We start from the raw sequence: 18,033 nt of genomic DNA, 5'->3' as shown, positions 1-18,033 counted from the left end.
GTTATTATAAAAGAGAGGATATGTGTACATAATATTCACAAAACCTATTCATCCTCATCATCACTTTTTCATTTAATACATATATTAAACAAATTGCCTTACAATGTTAAAATAGAGGATCAGGAGGATCCGACAAGGGGTCTCACTTCATGTGTCCAAGCACAAAACGAATCAGGACACTAGAGGCTGCATGGACAAGGGTATCTCACCGGGGGGCTACCAGACAACACCCCAAGAGGAGGAGAGAGAGGCAGCACTACCCCCACTATAAGACGTATCTAGAATGCTAGCAAAAAGAATATGGAATATAAGCCTATAAGGTCATCTTGTCCAAGCATACACCACACCAATTACCTAGCTAGGACAACAACCCTAAACCATGTATCAACATAACCAACGTAGGTAGTATGTGTGTATCAGTCCAATGAAGGGCAAAGGGTGAGCAACTTGCAAAAAAGCACAGTACCTGCAAAGATGTCTTTAAATGCAGTCTACTATTCACTCAACAACACAGTCCTCGGAGATGGTGTCCTTGCATGGATAGCCTGTGGGGATAAGGGGTGTTCCACCCTGTTTAAATAGGGTGGCATTGGCACCAAAGTCTCCCCCCACCCCCCAACCGCTGTCTCCAGTGTAAGAACCCTGGAGACACGGCTTAAATGTGCTACCACGCATGTGCAGTAATGGCAAGACATGCGGCCAATGCCTACCCTTGCCTCCCCGGCAGCACTAACACATCCATTCTGCCAAAGCCATCGACGGAGGAAGAAAGGGCAGGGAGAGCAAGGGAAGGCTATATTTACCGCCACGTCCCACCACGATTCAAGGGGAAAGACTAATCCCAAAACACATCTGCCATCTTGTGGGCTAAAGTGAACATTGCAATCAAGGGGCCAAAGAATACCGGTACATCCTGATTATTGAAAAAATCTCACATAGTAACTATGTATGATAATATAAGGGGTCCATTTTATGACCCCCCCCCCCCCCCAGCTACAGCCTTAATCTACGAAGACCCTAAGTCAGAACATATCACTCATTATCCACAAATCAAGTAATGCAGTATTCATGATCATTCAATTACATACAATAATCACAGCCTGAGAATGAGGACAAGGCAGAGATTTTTACTTTAATGAAGTTGTATGCCAGACCAACCCCTTAACGCTGACTGTAAAAATGTCCAGGATATTCGTTAGAACTGGGGACACAGGAGAGAAATATTTTGCTGAGCAAACAAGACAAACTTTCTTTATATCCTCTCATAGGTAGCATTCATGAATGATCTTGTGGGCATCCCTAAGGTCTGAACCACCTCGGATGAGAATCCCTGCACCTCTAGTCTCACTGGATTGGAGTGCTGCCATTGATGGCATAAAAGATCTTGTTTGACCAGAAATGGGATTGGAGGTGCTGATGACAGCTGCAGGAGCAATGAAAACCAAAGCCTCTTTGGCAGGTGTAAAGCACCTGTATGGCGTGGACGTGTTTTGCCCAATTTTTCAGAAGCGCTTTTATAATCAAGGACACCGGAGGAAGACAAAAACCAGTGGAAAATCCCATAGCATTGTGAACCCATCTTGTATCACGAGTCTTCGCCTTTGTACCTTGTTGCAAATACCGAAAGCTGTGCATTCAGTGGAGTCTCTATGAGAACTACTGTTGAAATACTCCATACAGCTCATACTGGTTGAGGTACTTATTGTTGGAAAATCCGCCTAACTGATCCTTTAGATGATTCTATTTTCTGGCAAGTAAACCGTGGTTAACTGCCTGTGAGTGGCTCTCCACCCAGCCAAAAGTTTCTGTTGTGAGATGTAACAGAAAAAGACTTGTCAGAATGTTTATAGTGAAATATTAAAACAGTAATATATTTATGGAATTATGCAAAATCTGTGTTTTAGGAGATTTTCACATTTTTCCACAATACAACCAATTTAAGTTTATTTATCCGTGCTATTTTGAAGACAAGTGAGTTCGATAATGTGCCAAAATATATATTAACTACTTCCCGCCCGGATAATGTGTGTGTGTGTGTGTGTGTGTGTGTATGTATGTATATATATATATATATATATATATATATATATATAGTCCTCCAGAAGGAGGGGGATCACCCGCGCAGCGGCTCGATCCCAATGTGTTCGTGTCACCCGGACACGGTGCATCTCGGATTTGCAGGAGGGCTCTGTCATTGGCCCTCCTGATCACATGATGGCCATGGCCAATCACAGCCATCATGTGATGTAAACAAACAGCCGTTTGCTAGGCGATCGGCTCTCCTCTCCTTACACGGAAGTCTTCACTGAGGACAGGAGAGCGGATCGCTGCAGCCGGCTGGTGATCAGTGAGTATGAGCTGTTTTTTACAGCTTTTTACTCACTGATCACCAGTCTAGTGTAAAACAGTATAAACACACGTCCCCACACATGTCCCCAAAACACACGTCCCACTAAAATCACATGTGCCAATGATTATCTGCACACCTATGTCTGTGATCACCTTCACACATCTGTACATGATCATTTGCGTACATATGTCCGTGATCACACAAACCAATTATTATACACTTTAACTGATTTTTTTTTTTTACTAAAAACATGTAGCAGAATACATTTTGGCTTAAATTTATGACAAAATTTAATTTGATTGGATTTCTTTTAAAATAGAAAGAAGAAAATATTGTTTTTTCCAAATTTCCTCTATTTTTTTGTTTATATCACAAAAAATACTACCAAAATAAAGCTCTATTTGTGCAAACAAAATGATGAATATTTCATTTGGGTACAGCGTAGCATGACTGCGCAATTGTCATTAAAAGTGCGAGAGCGCTGAAAGCTAAAAATTGGGCTGGGAAGGAAGGGGGCGAAAGTGCCCTGTATTGTAGTGGTTAACTAAAAATTCAGTGTAAAATAATCAGATATGATTGGTGAGAATACAACTTCAAATATATATGGTTAATACATTTTTACCACAAGTTCTTACGGTATTACAAAAATACCATATTTTACTTAGTAAACTTTTATATTTATTAACACTTAGTAAATAGCTTTCTGTGGCTCTACGGAATTATGTAAACAAGCTAGGTGTTGACTTTAACACTTGTGATTCTTCTATAAACAAACAGATTTCAAAGCTTAAGGCCCCATGCACACGAGACGCTGTTAAACGCGCATTCAGAGGCAGTTGGACACTTTTTTCAACTGCCCCTGAACTCATTCAATGTTTTCGTTTATAAGCATTTTTTAGGTGACCTATTTTTTTGACGTTAAAAATCTCAAAAATGATGGCAAATTATGAAAAACTATAAAAAAAAAATATTTTAAACAATTGCAATTGCAAGTGGACAATCCACAACTTGTGGCAAGTGACATGGCAGGTGACGTGGCAAGTGCACAATCCACAACTTGTGGCAAGTGGACAATCCACAACTTGTGGCAAGTGGACAGTCTACAACTTGTGGCAGGTGATGTGGCAAATGGACAATACGCAACTTGTGGCAAGTGACACGCTAAATACAAGTAGACTGCTGCTCTCACAGCTGCTGCTACTCACTCTGGTCTCACAAAATGGCTAAAATAGTTAATAATACTGTTTTTTGAGCTTGGGGAGGGTCTATGATGTTATCTTAACTAGACGCTTCTAGACTCAAACGTGGTAAAACGTTGCTAAATCGCTGAAAAGCGGGCGTTTCTAAACACCAGTTTCAGCTTTTAAAAACGTGTTCAGCAGAGTTTGCACTAGCGTCTCGTGTGCATGGGGCCTAAATCTTTTACAGTATGTGGACAATTTTATTAGGCCCCATGCACACGAGACGCTGTTAAACGTGCATTCAGAGGCAGTTGGACACTTTTTTCAACTGCCCCTGAACTCATTCAATGTTATCCTATGTGTCCATGTACACAGTCTAGTTTTTTGCCGTTTTTATGCAGTTGCATTTAACCTAGTTTTTCCAGAAGCAAAAAAATGGGTTCAGCCGCAAGAGTTTTCCGCGTTGACGTGGCAAGTGAACGTGGCAAGTGAACATGGCAAGTGGACAATCCACAACTTGTGGCAGGTGACGTGGCAAGTGACACGCTAAATACAAGTACACTGCTGCTCACTATGGTTTTGCAAAATGGCTTAAATAGTTAATACTGTTTTTTGAGCTTGGGGATGGTCCATGATGTTATCTTAACTAAACGCTTCTAGACTAAAACGCTGCTAAATCATGGTAAAAATCATGGGCGTTTCTAAATGCCAGTTTCAGCTTTTAAAAACGTGTTCAGCAGAGTTGGCACCGGCGTCTCATGTGCATGGGGCCTTAGCCATACACAAACTTGCTAATTTAAACAAGATTAATTTTTAAATAAAAAAATGATTTAAAATTAGTTTATTTTTAAATGCATATCATAATAAAACCATGATATACAGATATATATTTGGCCTTAGCTTTGTAGAGACAGACAAAAATGTGTATGTCTCTTAATATTTGGAATATAATTATTTCATGCTGCAGGTAAAAATAATACAACTTCAATTTGCTCTGCCATATATTTAATTTTGTTTTGTATATGTTAAAACAATTCCAAAAGGTAAAAATAAAAGATTAATACTTTACCATGGCTTAAGATGCTTTTGTTTTGAGAAGTATCAGCTGGATGTCCAAATGATTTCTTTGATCCTCCTTCCTACAGTCTTCTACACTCAAGATCTCAACATCCCCTTGCCTTCCAAGATTCTTTTTGTCTTTCTCAAGATACCTACCCCCCCCCCACCCCCCGCCCTCATTGGTAATCTGTCTATATTGCCCGTAGAATGTGGGTGTTGAAATGCCTTTCACGTCATGAGAGATGTCAAAACACATGTAATTTCCTGGATAACCCTTATAGGAAACTTGTAGTTCCCTACGCATAGTTTCCAGTAGGGGCAGTATGGGCTCAGAAATGGTTATTGTTAACCACTTGCCTACTGGGCACTTAAACACCCCTCCTGCTCAGACCAATTTTCAGCTTTCGGTGCTCTGACACTTTGAATGACAATTACTCAGTCATGCAACACTGTACCCAAATGAATTTTTTGTCCTTTTTTTTTCCCCCCACAAATAGAGCTTTCCTTTGGTGGTGTTTGATCACCTCTGGGTTTTTTATTTTTTGCGCTATAAAAAGACCGAAAATTTTGAAAAAAAACACATTTTTCTTTGTGTGATAAAATTATGCAAATTATACATTTTTCTTCATAAATATTGGCCACAATTTATACTGCTACATATCTTTGGTAAAAATAACCCAAATTAGTAGCTATTATTTGGTCTTTGTGAAAGTTAGAGAGTCTACAAGCTATGGTGCGAATCATACAAAATTGATTACATCTGATGGTGGCCTATCTCATTTCTTGTGACCCGAACAAGCCAGGAAAGTACAAATACCCGCCAAATGACCCCAAATGGTCATTTTTTACCACAATTCTTTGCAAAATTACGATTTTTTATTTTTTCCACAAAATTGTCATTGTAATAGGTTATTTCTCACATGGCATGTGTATACCACAAATGACACCCCAAAATAAATTCTGCTACTCCTGAGTATTACGATACCACATGTGTGGGACTTTTTCACAGTCTGGCCACTTAGAGAGGCCCAACATGCAGGGAGCACCATCACATGTTCTAGGAGCATAAATTACACATCTAAATTGTTGACTACCTATTACACTTTTGAATGCCCTGGAGCACCAGGATAGTGACATGTGGCACTGATGACAGATGCACTGATACGTGGCACTGATGACACGTGACACTGATGTGGCACTGATAACAGATGGCACTAATACGTGGCACTGATAACATGTGGCACTAATAACATGTGGCACTAATTCGTGGCACCGATGACAGATGGCACTAATACGTGGCACCGATGACACTGACAGATGACACTGATACGTGGCATTGATGACACGTGACACTGATAACAGGTGGCACTGATGACAAATGGCACTGATACGTGGCACTGATGACAGATGGCACTAATGTGTGACACTGATGACACGTGACACTGATATGGCACTGATGACAGATGGTACTATGTGGCACTGAGGACAAATGGCACTGAGGACAATTGGCACAGACGACAGGTGGCACTGACAGGTGGCACTGGGGACAGATTGCACTAACAGGTGGCACTTGGGGGCAGATGGCAGTTCATTTAATTTTTTTTCTTTCTCTAACTTACGGCCGCTGCAGCCTTTTATCTCTCCCTCCTCACACGCTGTCTGTGTGAGGAGGGAGAGCGGCTCTGAGAGATGATCTCATATGTTTACATATGAGATCATCTCTCATTGGACACACCGATCGTGCTGTAAATGGCCGCTGTGATTGGCTTTGTCCAAGGGACACGGCCAGCACAGAACTTCCCCGATGCGCGCTCTTGGCTATAGCGTGGGTGCAAAGTGATTAAATGTTGTAATTTTCATGTCAAATTCAATTTATGAATGACCCTTCATTCGGGCTTAGAAAAAGAATATAAATATCAAGAACTGTCTAAATTCGGTCATGCTCTCCAGACCTAGTTGCGATTCCTAAGATATATTACTTTGAGAAAATATACCTACAATAATTACCTTATCTTTAAATTCCTTAAACTTGGTAATGTGGAATTTAACTAGAAGTATAATGGCTTATGCTTAACCACTTAAGGACCGCCGCATGGCAATGTACCTCGGTGCAATGGCACAAGCACTTACATGTACGTGCTCGCCTTCCAGCGGGTAGGGGGTCCGATCGGACCCCTCCCGCTGGATGCCGCGGCCTGTGTCGCTGCAGGAGCGATCCGGGATGAGGGGATGGCCGTTGGTTTCTGGCCATCCCCTCTCGATCGCTCCTGGTGAATGAGAAGCTTCCCCCGCTGTGTATAGTAAACACAGGCAGGGAGGAAGTGATGTCATTCTCCTCGGGGTGGTCTTTTTGACCGGACTACAGAGAGGAGAGGAGAACAGTGAAAGTAAGTGTGCACCAACACTACGCTGACATGTAGGTACACATAGGCACACAAACCCCCCCCCCCCCCATCATCACCCCGCCCCCCTCCCAGTCACAGTGTCACTGATTGCAGTGATCATTTATTTACTGATCACTGCATTTAGTGTCAGTTGTGACAGTAAAAACTGTCAGGGCAGTTCGTGTTAGTTCCAGGGTAGCCCCCTACCCCCCCAATAAAGGTTTAACCCCCTGATTGCCCCTAGAGTTAACCCTTTCACCCCCCTTTTGCCAGCGTCACTAAGCGATCGTTTTTCTGATCGCTGCATTAGTGTCACTGGTGCCGCTAAGTAGCTAGTTATTTTTTTAGGTTCAACACCAAGTTTTTATAGCGCTAGGTACCCTGATATACTACCCAATAATGGTTTTAACCCCCTGATTGCCCCTAGTTAACCCCTTTCACCCCCTTTTGCCAGTATCACTAAGCAATCGCTTTTCTGATCGCTGCATTAGTGTCACTGGTGCCGTTAGGTAGCTAGTTATTTTTTTAGGTTCACCGCCAGGTTTTTATAGCACTAGGTACCCCGATATACTACCCAATAATGGTTTTAACCCCCTGATTGCCCCTAGTTAACCCTTTCACCAGCGATCACCGTATAAGTGTCACTGGTGACGCTGGTTAGCCAGTTAGTTATTTAGGTTCCCCGTCAGGTTTTTTATAGCGCCAGGTACCCCCATATACTACCTAATAAAGATTTTAACCCCCTGATTGCCCCTAGTTCACCCTTTCACCAGTGATCACCGTATAAGTGTTACGGGTGACTCTGGTTAGTTAGTTTGCTTTTTATAGCATCAGGGCACCCACCATTTATTACCCAATAAGGGTTTAACCCCCTGATCACCTGGCGGGTGATATCAATTAGGTTTTAGGGTCAGGGTCTGCGTCGCCCCAGGCAGCGCTAGGTTAGTGCCAGTACCGCTAACACCCACGCGCAAAGCATACACCTCCCGTAGTGTATAGAATCTGAACAGATCAATATCTGATCTGATCAGATCTATACTAGCGTCCCCAGCAGTTTAGGGTTCCAAAAAAATGCATTGTTAGCGGGATCAGCCCAGATACCTGCTAGCACCTGCGTTTTGCCCCTCTGCCCAGCCCACCCAAGTGCAGTATCGATCGATCACTGTCACTTACAAAACACTAAACACATAACTGCAGCGTTCGCAGAGTCAGGCCTGGTCCCTGCGATCGCTAACAGTTTTTTTTGTGAGGGGAGAGGAGTGAGCGCTCCTGATATACACATAGCCGAGTTTGCTAGGCTTGGCTCCGCTCACAGTCATGCCCAGTCTATTGGACCCATGTTATGTCCATCATAGGAGGCGGGCCAAGGGGAGGGACTGGGTGGGACTGCGAGAGGAGCCGAGTACACAGGACATCCGGCTCTGTGTATCTCGGCGGGCGCTAATTTTAAACGAGCAAGGCTGCAATGAGTCTTGACAGGGCTGCAGATGGACACTGATCATTTTGCAATGATGGACAAGACTGCGGTTGGACATAAGTGTGCATTGATAGGCATTTAAATGTAAGTTTTTTCCTTAAAATATCCTGCTAATTATGAGATGCGTGTTATACGCCGACGTGTGTTATATGCCAATAAATACAGTGTATAATTATATAAATGCACAAACCAAAATATGTGACATTGTTCGGTTAATCATGCTTATAACTACTCAAATATAATTTACTAATATTGGAGATTATTATTAATTTGAATATTTGCAGTAATTAATGTAAAGTATTTCAAAAACACAGTTTATGAAAAAAAAATTGTATTCCCTCTCGCCATCATGAACAGAAAAAAAAAATGTTGGTCTCCTACAATATACACCAGCCCATGGACCTTATATTGTTTATTTTTCTAAGTGTCCACGCCTTTAATTTACAATCTAAGCTGATATGCAAGAAGCTTGATGCCGCGTACACACGATCGGAATTTTGGTCAGAAAAAGCTCTAAAGGTTTTTCCGACAGGATTTCGCTAAAGCTGTCTTGCATACACACAGTCACACCAAATTCCGACCATCAAGAACGTGGTGACGTACCACACGTACGATGGGACTAGAAAAAAGAAGTTCGATAGCCAGTAGCAAATAGCTTCCGTCTCGTAGTTGAATCTGAGCATGTGTGAGTTTTTGCGCATCGGAATTGCATACACGAACCTATTTACAAGATTCATTTGTTTATTGCATTTCACTGCATTTGTACATTCGATCACTTTTATTAGCTCATCGTTTCAGGGTTTTTTATTATTTTTGTCAACCCAATTCCCAGGATTATTTGCTTATTAGATCACATTAATGTGCTTATTTCAATTTTTATTAGCCCAGCTTTATTTTTGTTCCTTATCTGTAAAGTAAGTATGACAATGCTGAAAGTGGAAAATTGGCCTGGGCAGGAAGGGGGTGAAAGTGCCCAGTAGGCACATGGTTAATATCTAAAAACAAAAACTTAAAGTGGTTGTATACCCACATTTTTAACTTTTACCTACAGGAAAGCCTATAATAAGGCTTACCTGTAGGTAAAAAAAATATCTCCTAAACCTGTACGGTTTAGGAGATATTCCCCTCGGTATGCGCCGCTGACTGCAGCGGCGCATGCGCACAAGGGGTTTCTCGCCGTCAAAATCCGGCAGCAGCCGAGCGGCCGGACTGAAATCTCCCGCGCGAATGTGCGGGAGTGACGATATCGCGGCTCCGGCCACTCACAGCGCCGGAGCCGCGATACCCGGAAGAAACGCAGAGGGAGCATGTCAGCTCCCTCGGCGTGGATCGGGCCAGATGTCGGGGCCTCGTTCTAAGGTAAGTATTTCATAATGAGCTAGTATGCGGTGCATACTAGCTCATTATGCCTTTTGCTTTGCAGGTTTAAAAAAAAAAAAAAATATGCGGGTTTACTACCGCTTTAAGCTCTGCTGCAGGTAAAACGCAGAGCTAACATATTTTTTTTTTCTTTCTTTTTCACACACCAGCAACTCAGTGTGTTCTTCGTGTGTAAACCTGTATCATGCATCTGTAAAGATGCACATCAGGACTACATAGGAGAAGGGGTTTGTCATTGACAAGCTTTGTATTTTTAAAAACAAAAAAACCCCGACTCCTAACTTTTTTAGCTGGCTCCTAGACTCCTAGATGCAAAGCAAATGTTAAGCCCAGCTTTAGAACTATATTTAGGTTCATGTTCAAGAGTGAAATGGGCTTATATGAACCACAATGCAAAGGGTCCTTATCAGATTTAGAAGGAGAATATGTGCATGCTACATAAAAGCAAGATTGCCCAGCTGATGAAACTGTTGGAACAGGTCACAGAGTGTTGGAGCAAGTTCTTCTACATACAACATGGTAAAACAGGGTCACAATGTTAACCTAGTTTAGGGCAAGGGGAGCATCTAGCAAGTCCCTGTCATCCTACAATAGTGTATTGAAGGGCAGTTGGTGCAGCTTATCACTTAGGAATAAATGATCATACGGGGCAATAGGGGAGTAAAGCTCAGAGTAAAAGTCAAAAAAAAGTCTGCAGAACCTCCCCAGGGTCAGTGTGAAGTGCACTGTCAGACAATTTTATAAAAGGATCATCATTTGGGCATAGTGATCAGCCACCAGGTTTGCAAGGACCTTGCCATTTTTGTCTCGACTCAGAGAGCTGTTCTTGTACTCTAAGGAATGAGTAATCTGTGAGATTAGTCTGCACAACAGTGGATCTTTTCAAACCTGATTTAGTTCAGAGAAATTATGCGGGGTAGAATAAGTAGCAAATTGTTGTTGGTGTAGGGAGTCCTCCAAGTCCCATTGGAAGAGTTTCTAATGTTTTTAATTTTAGAGATATATTGGCTTCTAATAGCAGGCATCCCACTCAGTGGTCAGACCAACTGACCCCTGTTGTGCTCCCACAAAATTGCAGTGTGGTCCTTTATCTACTCTATAGTGTCAGGGTCCCGGAGACAGCCAGGCTGTATATACAAAGTGAGGAGTGTGACACGGTTACCCAAAGACAAAACAATTTGCAGAGGAGTGTGGTCAAAAATCCCCCTGGGAGAAACATGGTTGCTGTAACTCGGGAAAGAATCTTAGAACAGCCCAATGCAAGATCTGTATGAGGTGGAGCCTTCTGAGGAACAAAAAGCAAGAATATTGTCTTCAGTTAGGGTCCTTCCCAAGCCAGAGGTCCCTCAGACCCAGGGCATCCTCCCAGGCCACCAGGCCCAAAGCTGATACCCTGCGGTTACTTGAGGAATCCACCTCAGGCTTAGACACTGTTAAATTCGCCATGGATTATATTTTTATGTTGGTTAAAAAATAGGTGCAAAAAAGATCAGCGCAGCCACCAAAATGAATAAATAAGATAAAAAATAAACCCTGTCCATGGCTCATCTTCTTCCACCCACTCTTGTAGAAAAGACAAGAAGTGTGCCAAACTAAGTGTAGTATATAAGGTAAATGATATTTAATCTGATAAAATCACACTCACAAAATGACATTGTAGTCAGGCATAAAATGTAACGGAGGGGAGGGTAATCACAGCCACTTATATCCGGAGGAGCGAAGATGATAAATAGCTGGAACGGCCATTAAAGATGTTCAGCAGCAGAGGCTTCAGTGTAGCAGCCTAGGTTTTGTAGAAAACGCCGCCTCGTGGATGTCCAGATGATGGCAATAGGCAGTATCAGTGCCTTCTAGCGTCCGGAGAGTCCGAGAACCCGGAACCGGAAGTGCGTTTCAGCGTGGAACGCAAGCTCCATATACCGGAAGTGACGTGTCGGCCAATCAGAAGACACGTTTCACCATATCCATTGTTTCCACAGTTCTAAAGGCCGGAGCAGCAGGGGAAGCATTTATACAGAGAGCAGGATTGTTTCACACAGTAGATTGATAAATAGACATAATTGCATGGTAAATGAGCTGAATTAATAGCCAGAATACAGAATAGGGATTAGATAGAAAAAAATAATAGAAAAGATGAATAAAAGGGGAAAAAAGATTTAATTAAAATGAACAAAGAATAAATAAATAAATATATAGAATGTAAAAAAATTATGTAAAAAATAATAATAATAAAAATAATAATAATAAAAAATTATAATAATAAAGAAAAAATTAAAAATAAATGAAAAAAATATATCTGAAAAAATATATATATAATAAAATAAAAAGTAAAAATAAAAAGTAAAATATAAAAAGAAGTAAACAAGGGGAAATGTTTAGATGGATAAAAGATACTATAATCTAATGATGATAGTGAATTATATATATGAAATGTATTGCTAAAGGAGACTGATAATTACGTGGGCCCAAATTATTTGGTAGAAGAAATAAATTGGAGATACCACAAGCACCATGTATTTTGGAAAAATAAATTTGTGTGTTATTAGTAAATGAAATCTAAAATATCAGAATGATTAACTATTTTTGATGTATCAAATCAAAAAGGAAAATTTTAATAAAAATAATAATAAAGCATTTCAATGTATTTTTGGGGGACAGGGTATGGAGTCATACGGGTGTTTATGTGTGTGTGTGAATATATATATATATATATATATATATATATATATATATATATATATATATATATATATATATATATATATATATATATAATAATGATCAAAGATAAAAAAAATAGGAAATGGTAATAAATAATGGAAAAAAATTGGAAACAATTATATAAAAAAATAATAATAATAATAAAAAAATATATATATATATATCAATATAAAATAGGAAAAAATAATAGTGATAAATTAATAGTAAGAACAGAAAATATAGCAAATGAATAGTAATCATAATAATAGATTCTAAACCATTGAAAAATAATAAATAGTATGAGTAATAGTAAGCAATATATACACACATGCTGAACTCAATAAAAAATATATATATGAATCTGTATGCACATGCGACAAGCCCATAATATGTAGAAAGAGGAAAACACTGAAAAAGATAAGAATATTATGAATATTATAACAATTTAGAGGGGCTATGGGGGCGTGCCAGCAAGTACGCTCCGAATGGATCTATAGTTTATAGGGACATGTATATATGGGAAATGTGTGAAGGAAAAAAATTATATAGATATCGATAGGAATCTACCATCTAAAAGTACCTCAAGATCTAGATTACCGTGTTAATTTCTATCTCTTCGTTTAGGCCATGGGGGGACATCGTATTCAAAGAAAATGTTCTTGCAGTGTAGTACTTAGAGAAGGTTTTGTGTAATTTTTGCTTCCACCTACTCTTGCCCACAGCTTTTGACATATCCCCCATCCACAGCTTACCCTCTCTCCCTTAGGCCACGATTCATACTCCATCCCTCCCTCCATCCACAGTTCAACCCTCTTCAGCTCAGTGCTACATAGATCTGGCAGGCGGGAATAGAAGCTGCCGCTGGAATCCCCCATTAAATGCCAACAGTTGTGGCATCTGGACCCCGTCCTGTGTCACCCATCAAAACTGATGTGGCCCTGCATGCTGGCACAAGCATACTGAAGCTGGTGAAGGAAGCACGTGATATAACAAATCTCCTCTGCTAGCTTCTGTATTAAAGTGTTACTAAAGTAATTTTTTTACCTGCTCTGTGCAGTGTTCCTCCTCTTCTGGGGTCCCCAGTGGTGAGCTTATCCCTCTTCTTTTTACACCCACCATAGCCAGCCACTTGCTGATACATGTGTTCTGTGCGCTCCTGACCTGTGTGTCTGTGGAGCTGTGCACCAAAGACTTACACAGCGGGACTTGCCAATGACTCTTGCTGCTTTATGAATGAATGCTGTATGAAGAGGAAGTAAGGGGAGAATAGGTGCAGCCGTGCACAGCGCTGATCTCTTCTCCCCTCTTTTCACACAGGGTAAGGGGAGCACAGGGAATGTGAAAACCTTTTTTACCTTAATGCAAACAATGCATTAACCATTTACCGACCGGGCCATAGCCTAATGATGGCTACAGCATGGTCGGATAACTCTGGGAGGGCGTACAATGACGTAGGATCATGCCCCATGGGAATGTCTGTGTCCAGACCCCGCGCGTCATGGATTGGGGTAATGAGAGCAGCCCTTTACCACCTGATTGCTCCATCCAATGATGGAGCAGTCCGTTGTCAACAAATCGGAGCGTGTGTTGTTCAGCTCCTCCCCTCTCCTCACACCAATTGGTACAGTGTGCGAGGAGAGTAGAGAGGTGGCACAGCAGCGCTGTAGTATGGATCTGAAGTACTCACAGCGCTGATCTGTGCCCATCCATGGCTCATCCATCTTTCCTCAGTCATGCTCGTCCATCCCCATTCATGGCTCATCCATCCCCATTCATGGCTCATTCATGCTCCTCTATGGCTCATTCATGCTCATCCATGGTTCGTTCATCTTCATCCATGGCTCGTCCATCCCCATCCATGGCTCATTCATGGCTTAATAAAAATAAAACAGTGGTATCTCTGTGCCAGCCAGTTAGGTGGATAAGGGAGGGTATTGCTGCATGCACTAGAAAGAGTTATTCAAACCCAAAAATTGAACTATTCAATGAAATAGGGCTGCGCAGTAACAAAGGGGAGGAGGGGAGTGGGGTAAGAGAGAGGAGGGAGGGGGAGGGAAAAGAGAAAGGGAGGAAAAAGACTAGAGGGAATAAAAGGAAGGAATAAAAGACTACAGAAATTAATGTATCAGAACTGAGGCTAATTAAAATCCAATAAACACAGAAGTGTAAAAAAACATACAAGTGATGTAAAAAATAACATTCACTACCTGTCTATATAAATAGACTAATTCAAAGTGCAAAAACTTGGAGTGCACAATCAATAAAGATCTCTGTGATCAAAATAAATTAAAAACCAAAAAACTATTTCATATACAGCTCAGAAAATGTCCATATAGGCTAATGCCATATAAAGTGCAGCATTGTGATAACAAATGTATATATCTATATAAAGTGCAAGTGCCAATAATATGCGTGCAAACTCCGCGATGCAATGTTGTAAGTGCAAACAGCATAAAGATAATGTGCAGTCTTTCAATAACTATCCCAAGTGATACCACAGCAAGGGGGGGGGGGTTGTGATGTTCCTTTCCTTTTTCGTTTGTTTAAATGAATGGGTGTCCCCTTACCTTACTGCTGAGGTTACAGCGTAAAAGTGGATATGCAGCTCTCGTGTGTCCTACAGGCCTACAGTACATCAGGTGTTATTAATTTTCAATGATTGGCACCCATTGTTGGTCATCTTACTTTAAAAAAGTAATTAGATAAGTTACGGCCAGTCAGGAAAGGGGGTGGGGACGAGCGAGCAGCCCACCCCCAACCATACCAAGCCACGTGCCCTCAACATGGGGGGGTGCTTTTGGGAAGGGGGGGGCCCTGCGGCCTCTTCCCGACAACCCTGGCCATTGGTTGTTGGGGTCTGCGGGCGGGGGGCTTATCAGAATCCGCGGGCCCCCAGATTCCGGCCCCCTACCCAATGTGAGTATGGGGTACGATGTACCCCTACCCATTCACCTGGGGAAAAAAGTGTTAATAAAACACAACACAGGTTTTGAAAGTACTTTATTAGACAGCTCTGGGGGTCTTCGTCCGACTTCGGGGGTCTTCTCGCCGGGCTCCTCCGATATCTTCTGCTCTTTTACCGCTAGCTCTTTTACTAGCGGTGGAGCCCCGGCTTTCTCCATCATCGCCGCTGCTGTCTGGGGTTCTTCCTCCGACTTCGGGTGTCTTGTCCCGCTCATTCCTTTCTTCTGCCGGGCCGGCGTAAAGAGCGTTGTGTCAACATCGGAAGGAAGAAAAGAAGAAAAAGGCGACAGCAACAAGACCGGGCCAAGGCTAGTAAAAGAGCTGTAAGAAGATAGCGAAGGCCCGGCAGAAGAAAGGAATGGGCGGGACAAGACCCCCGGATGGCGACGACGAAGGAGAAAGCCGGGCTCCTCAAGTAGTAAAAGAATAGAACATAGCAGAGGAGCCCGGTGAGAAGACCCCCGGAGCTGTCTAATAAAGTACTTTAAAATCGTGTGTTATGTTTATTATTAACACTTTTTTCCCCAGGCGAATGGGTATACGCCATACTCATTCACATAGGGTAGGGGGCCGGAATCTGGGGGCTCCCTTATTAAAGGGGGCACCCGGATTCTGATAAGCCCCCCGCCCACAGACCCCAACAACGGTTGGCCAGGGTTGTCGGGAAGAGGCCTTTGTCCTCATCAACATGGGGACAGGGTGCTTTGGGGTGGGGGGGGCACCCCCAAAGTTTTATAACCGAAACAAAGATGATGCATTTTTTTTTTGAAAATGCATTTTCAGGCTATTTTTAATTTATAACGCAAAAAATAAAGAACTCAATGGTAATCAACTCACCAAAAAAAAATGCTCTATTTGTGTGAAAAAAAGGACAACAATTTTGTATGGGTACAGTGTTGCATGACTGAGTCATTGTTATTCAAAATGAGAGAGCACTGAAAGCTGAAAATTGGTCTGGTTAAAACTGATCTGGTCTGGTGTAAGTGCCCAGTGAGCAAGTGGTTAAGGTAAAAAAAAACATTTTTAGGTTTAGTAACACTTTAAGTGACAGGCTGGAGAGCGTTCCAGCAGAAAAAAGCCCCGATTGTAACAATTTAACATTTTAATATCGGTTGCATATTTCCACTAATGTAGCAAATGTCCACAGACATGCAGGTAGGTTAATTGGCTTCTGTCCAAAAATTGGCCCTAGTATATGAATGAGGACCTAGGATTGTGGCTCCTTGAGGGCAGGGACTGATGTGAGTGTGCAATGTACAGGGATAGGAACAATTGTAGACACTCACTCAGGTTGAACTGGATGGACTGATGTCTTTATTCAACCTTACTAACTATGAGACTATGAGCACTTAGTTTTAGGATTGCACTGCACTAATTTCTGGTTGTGTTGGTTAGAAAATGAGACCTTATAATATACAGTAAATTATGTAGTACCTGAGGTTCAAATGTTCGGAGGCGTGGAGCAGGACTGGCCCAAGATATTGTGCTGTCTATGTCCAAAAATTAAATCCTGGTCCCTTCCACCAAAAAAATCACACCCACCAAAAGGCCTCACATCCATTATTTAATATCCTAATAATTAAAATGAAATGTATTGGGAAGTCATATTTATATGCAACAGCACCTTGTCTATTTTGAAAAATTATAACATACCACCATGTTACCGGTCACCCTTCTTGGCGCACTAGGGCATCCATGGGTGCAGTGTGTGTCATCACAGTGCCCCCCCCAGGGCCCATGTACAGTGAACACGTTGCACCCATGGATGATAAACAACTGGGATACGGCAGAATAGGGGCAGGCTAGGGTGGTATAGGGGCAGGCTAGGGCTGTATAGTGCAAAGCAACATATGTAAATGGAGCCCCTGGCTGTGCTGCAAGGTTGAGTCGTTTTCCTACCCATCAGCATCTCTGGTTTACCCCCCACCCTTGTGTGTACTAATAGTGGTAGGGCTTGGGTTCTGTATCCTCTACCCTCTCTCAGCTTCCTCCTGCAAGCACTGTTTGTTGGCGGCCATCGGAAGAAAGATGTCAACTTTTTTCCTAGGTTTTGCTCCTGAACAATGGTAGAGTGGAGCAGTTGAGTAGATGTCCCATTTTTAGTAGTGCCTGTTGTTTTGTAATGTGGCTTATTTGAAGAAGGAATCAAGTTTATGTGAAAATGAGATTAGAACAATCAAATGGCATGATGACTGTAAACGTCATACTACCAAGATGGGACCTGCCAGAGATACAACTAACAAATGTTTGTCCTCTTGTCCTATGGCAGAGCAGTAAACCTGCAGTTCATGTTCACAGTGTACAGTTACAACACCATTATTCCATCCTCTATTGGGACTTAAAGGGCAACCAACTAATCCAAAAAAATATTAATATAAAATCATTACATATTTATTTATCCTTCATTTAAAACACCATTGAAACAATACAATTATAAAAACATCAATGTTGATTGGCAAGACAACACAAAGTGCTTTGCTGGTTGGTACCATTTTCTGGTGCACAACAAGGAAATTCCTGGTTGCAGCTAGGTTAAAT

At 41.8% G+C, this 18,033-nt stretch overlaps 1 protein-coding gene across 4 annotated transcripts in view; it reads left to right on the top strand.

The window, feature by feature from the left end:
- The window catches only part of STRIP1 (striatin interacting protein 1), a 722,689-nt gene that overhangs the window by 427,020 nt on the left and 277,636 nt on the right, over positions 1 to 18,033 (top strand). The gene's annotated exons all lie outside the window — the stretch shown is intronic.

Source organism: Lithobates pipiens, unplaced genomic scaffold (assembly GCF_037356315.1).
Source record: "Lithobates pipiens isolate NorthernLeopardFrog02 unplaced genomic scaffold, aLitPip1_a1.2 Scaffold_52, whole genome shotgun sequence".
NCBI classification, from domain to species: Eukaryota; Metazoa; Chordata; class Amphibia; order Anura; family Ranidae; genus Lithobates; species Lithobates pipiens.
The sequence above is the reverse complement of the archived record's forward strand: the minus strand, read 5'-3'. Positions and strand labels throughout refer to the sequence as shown.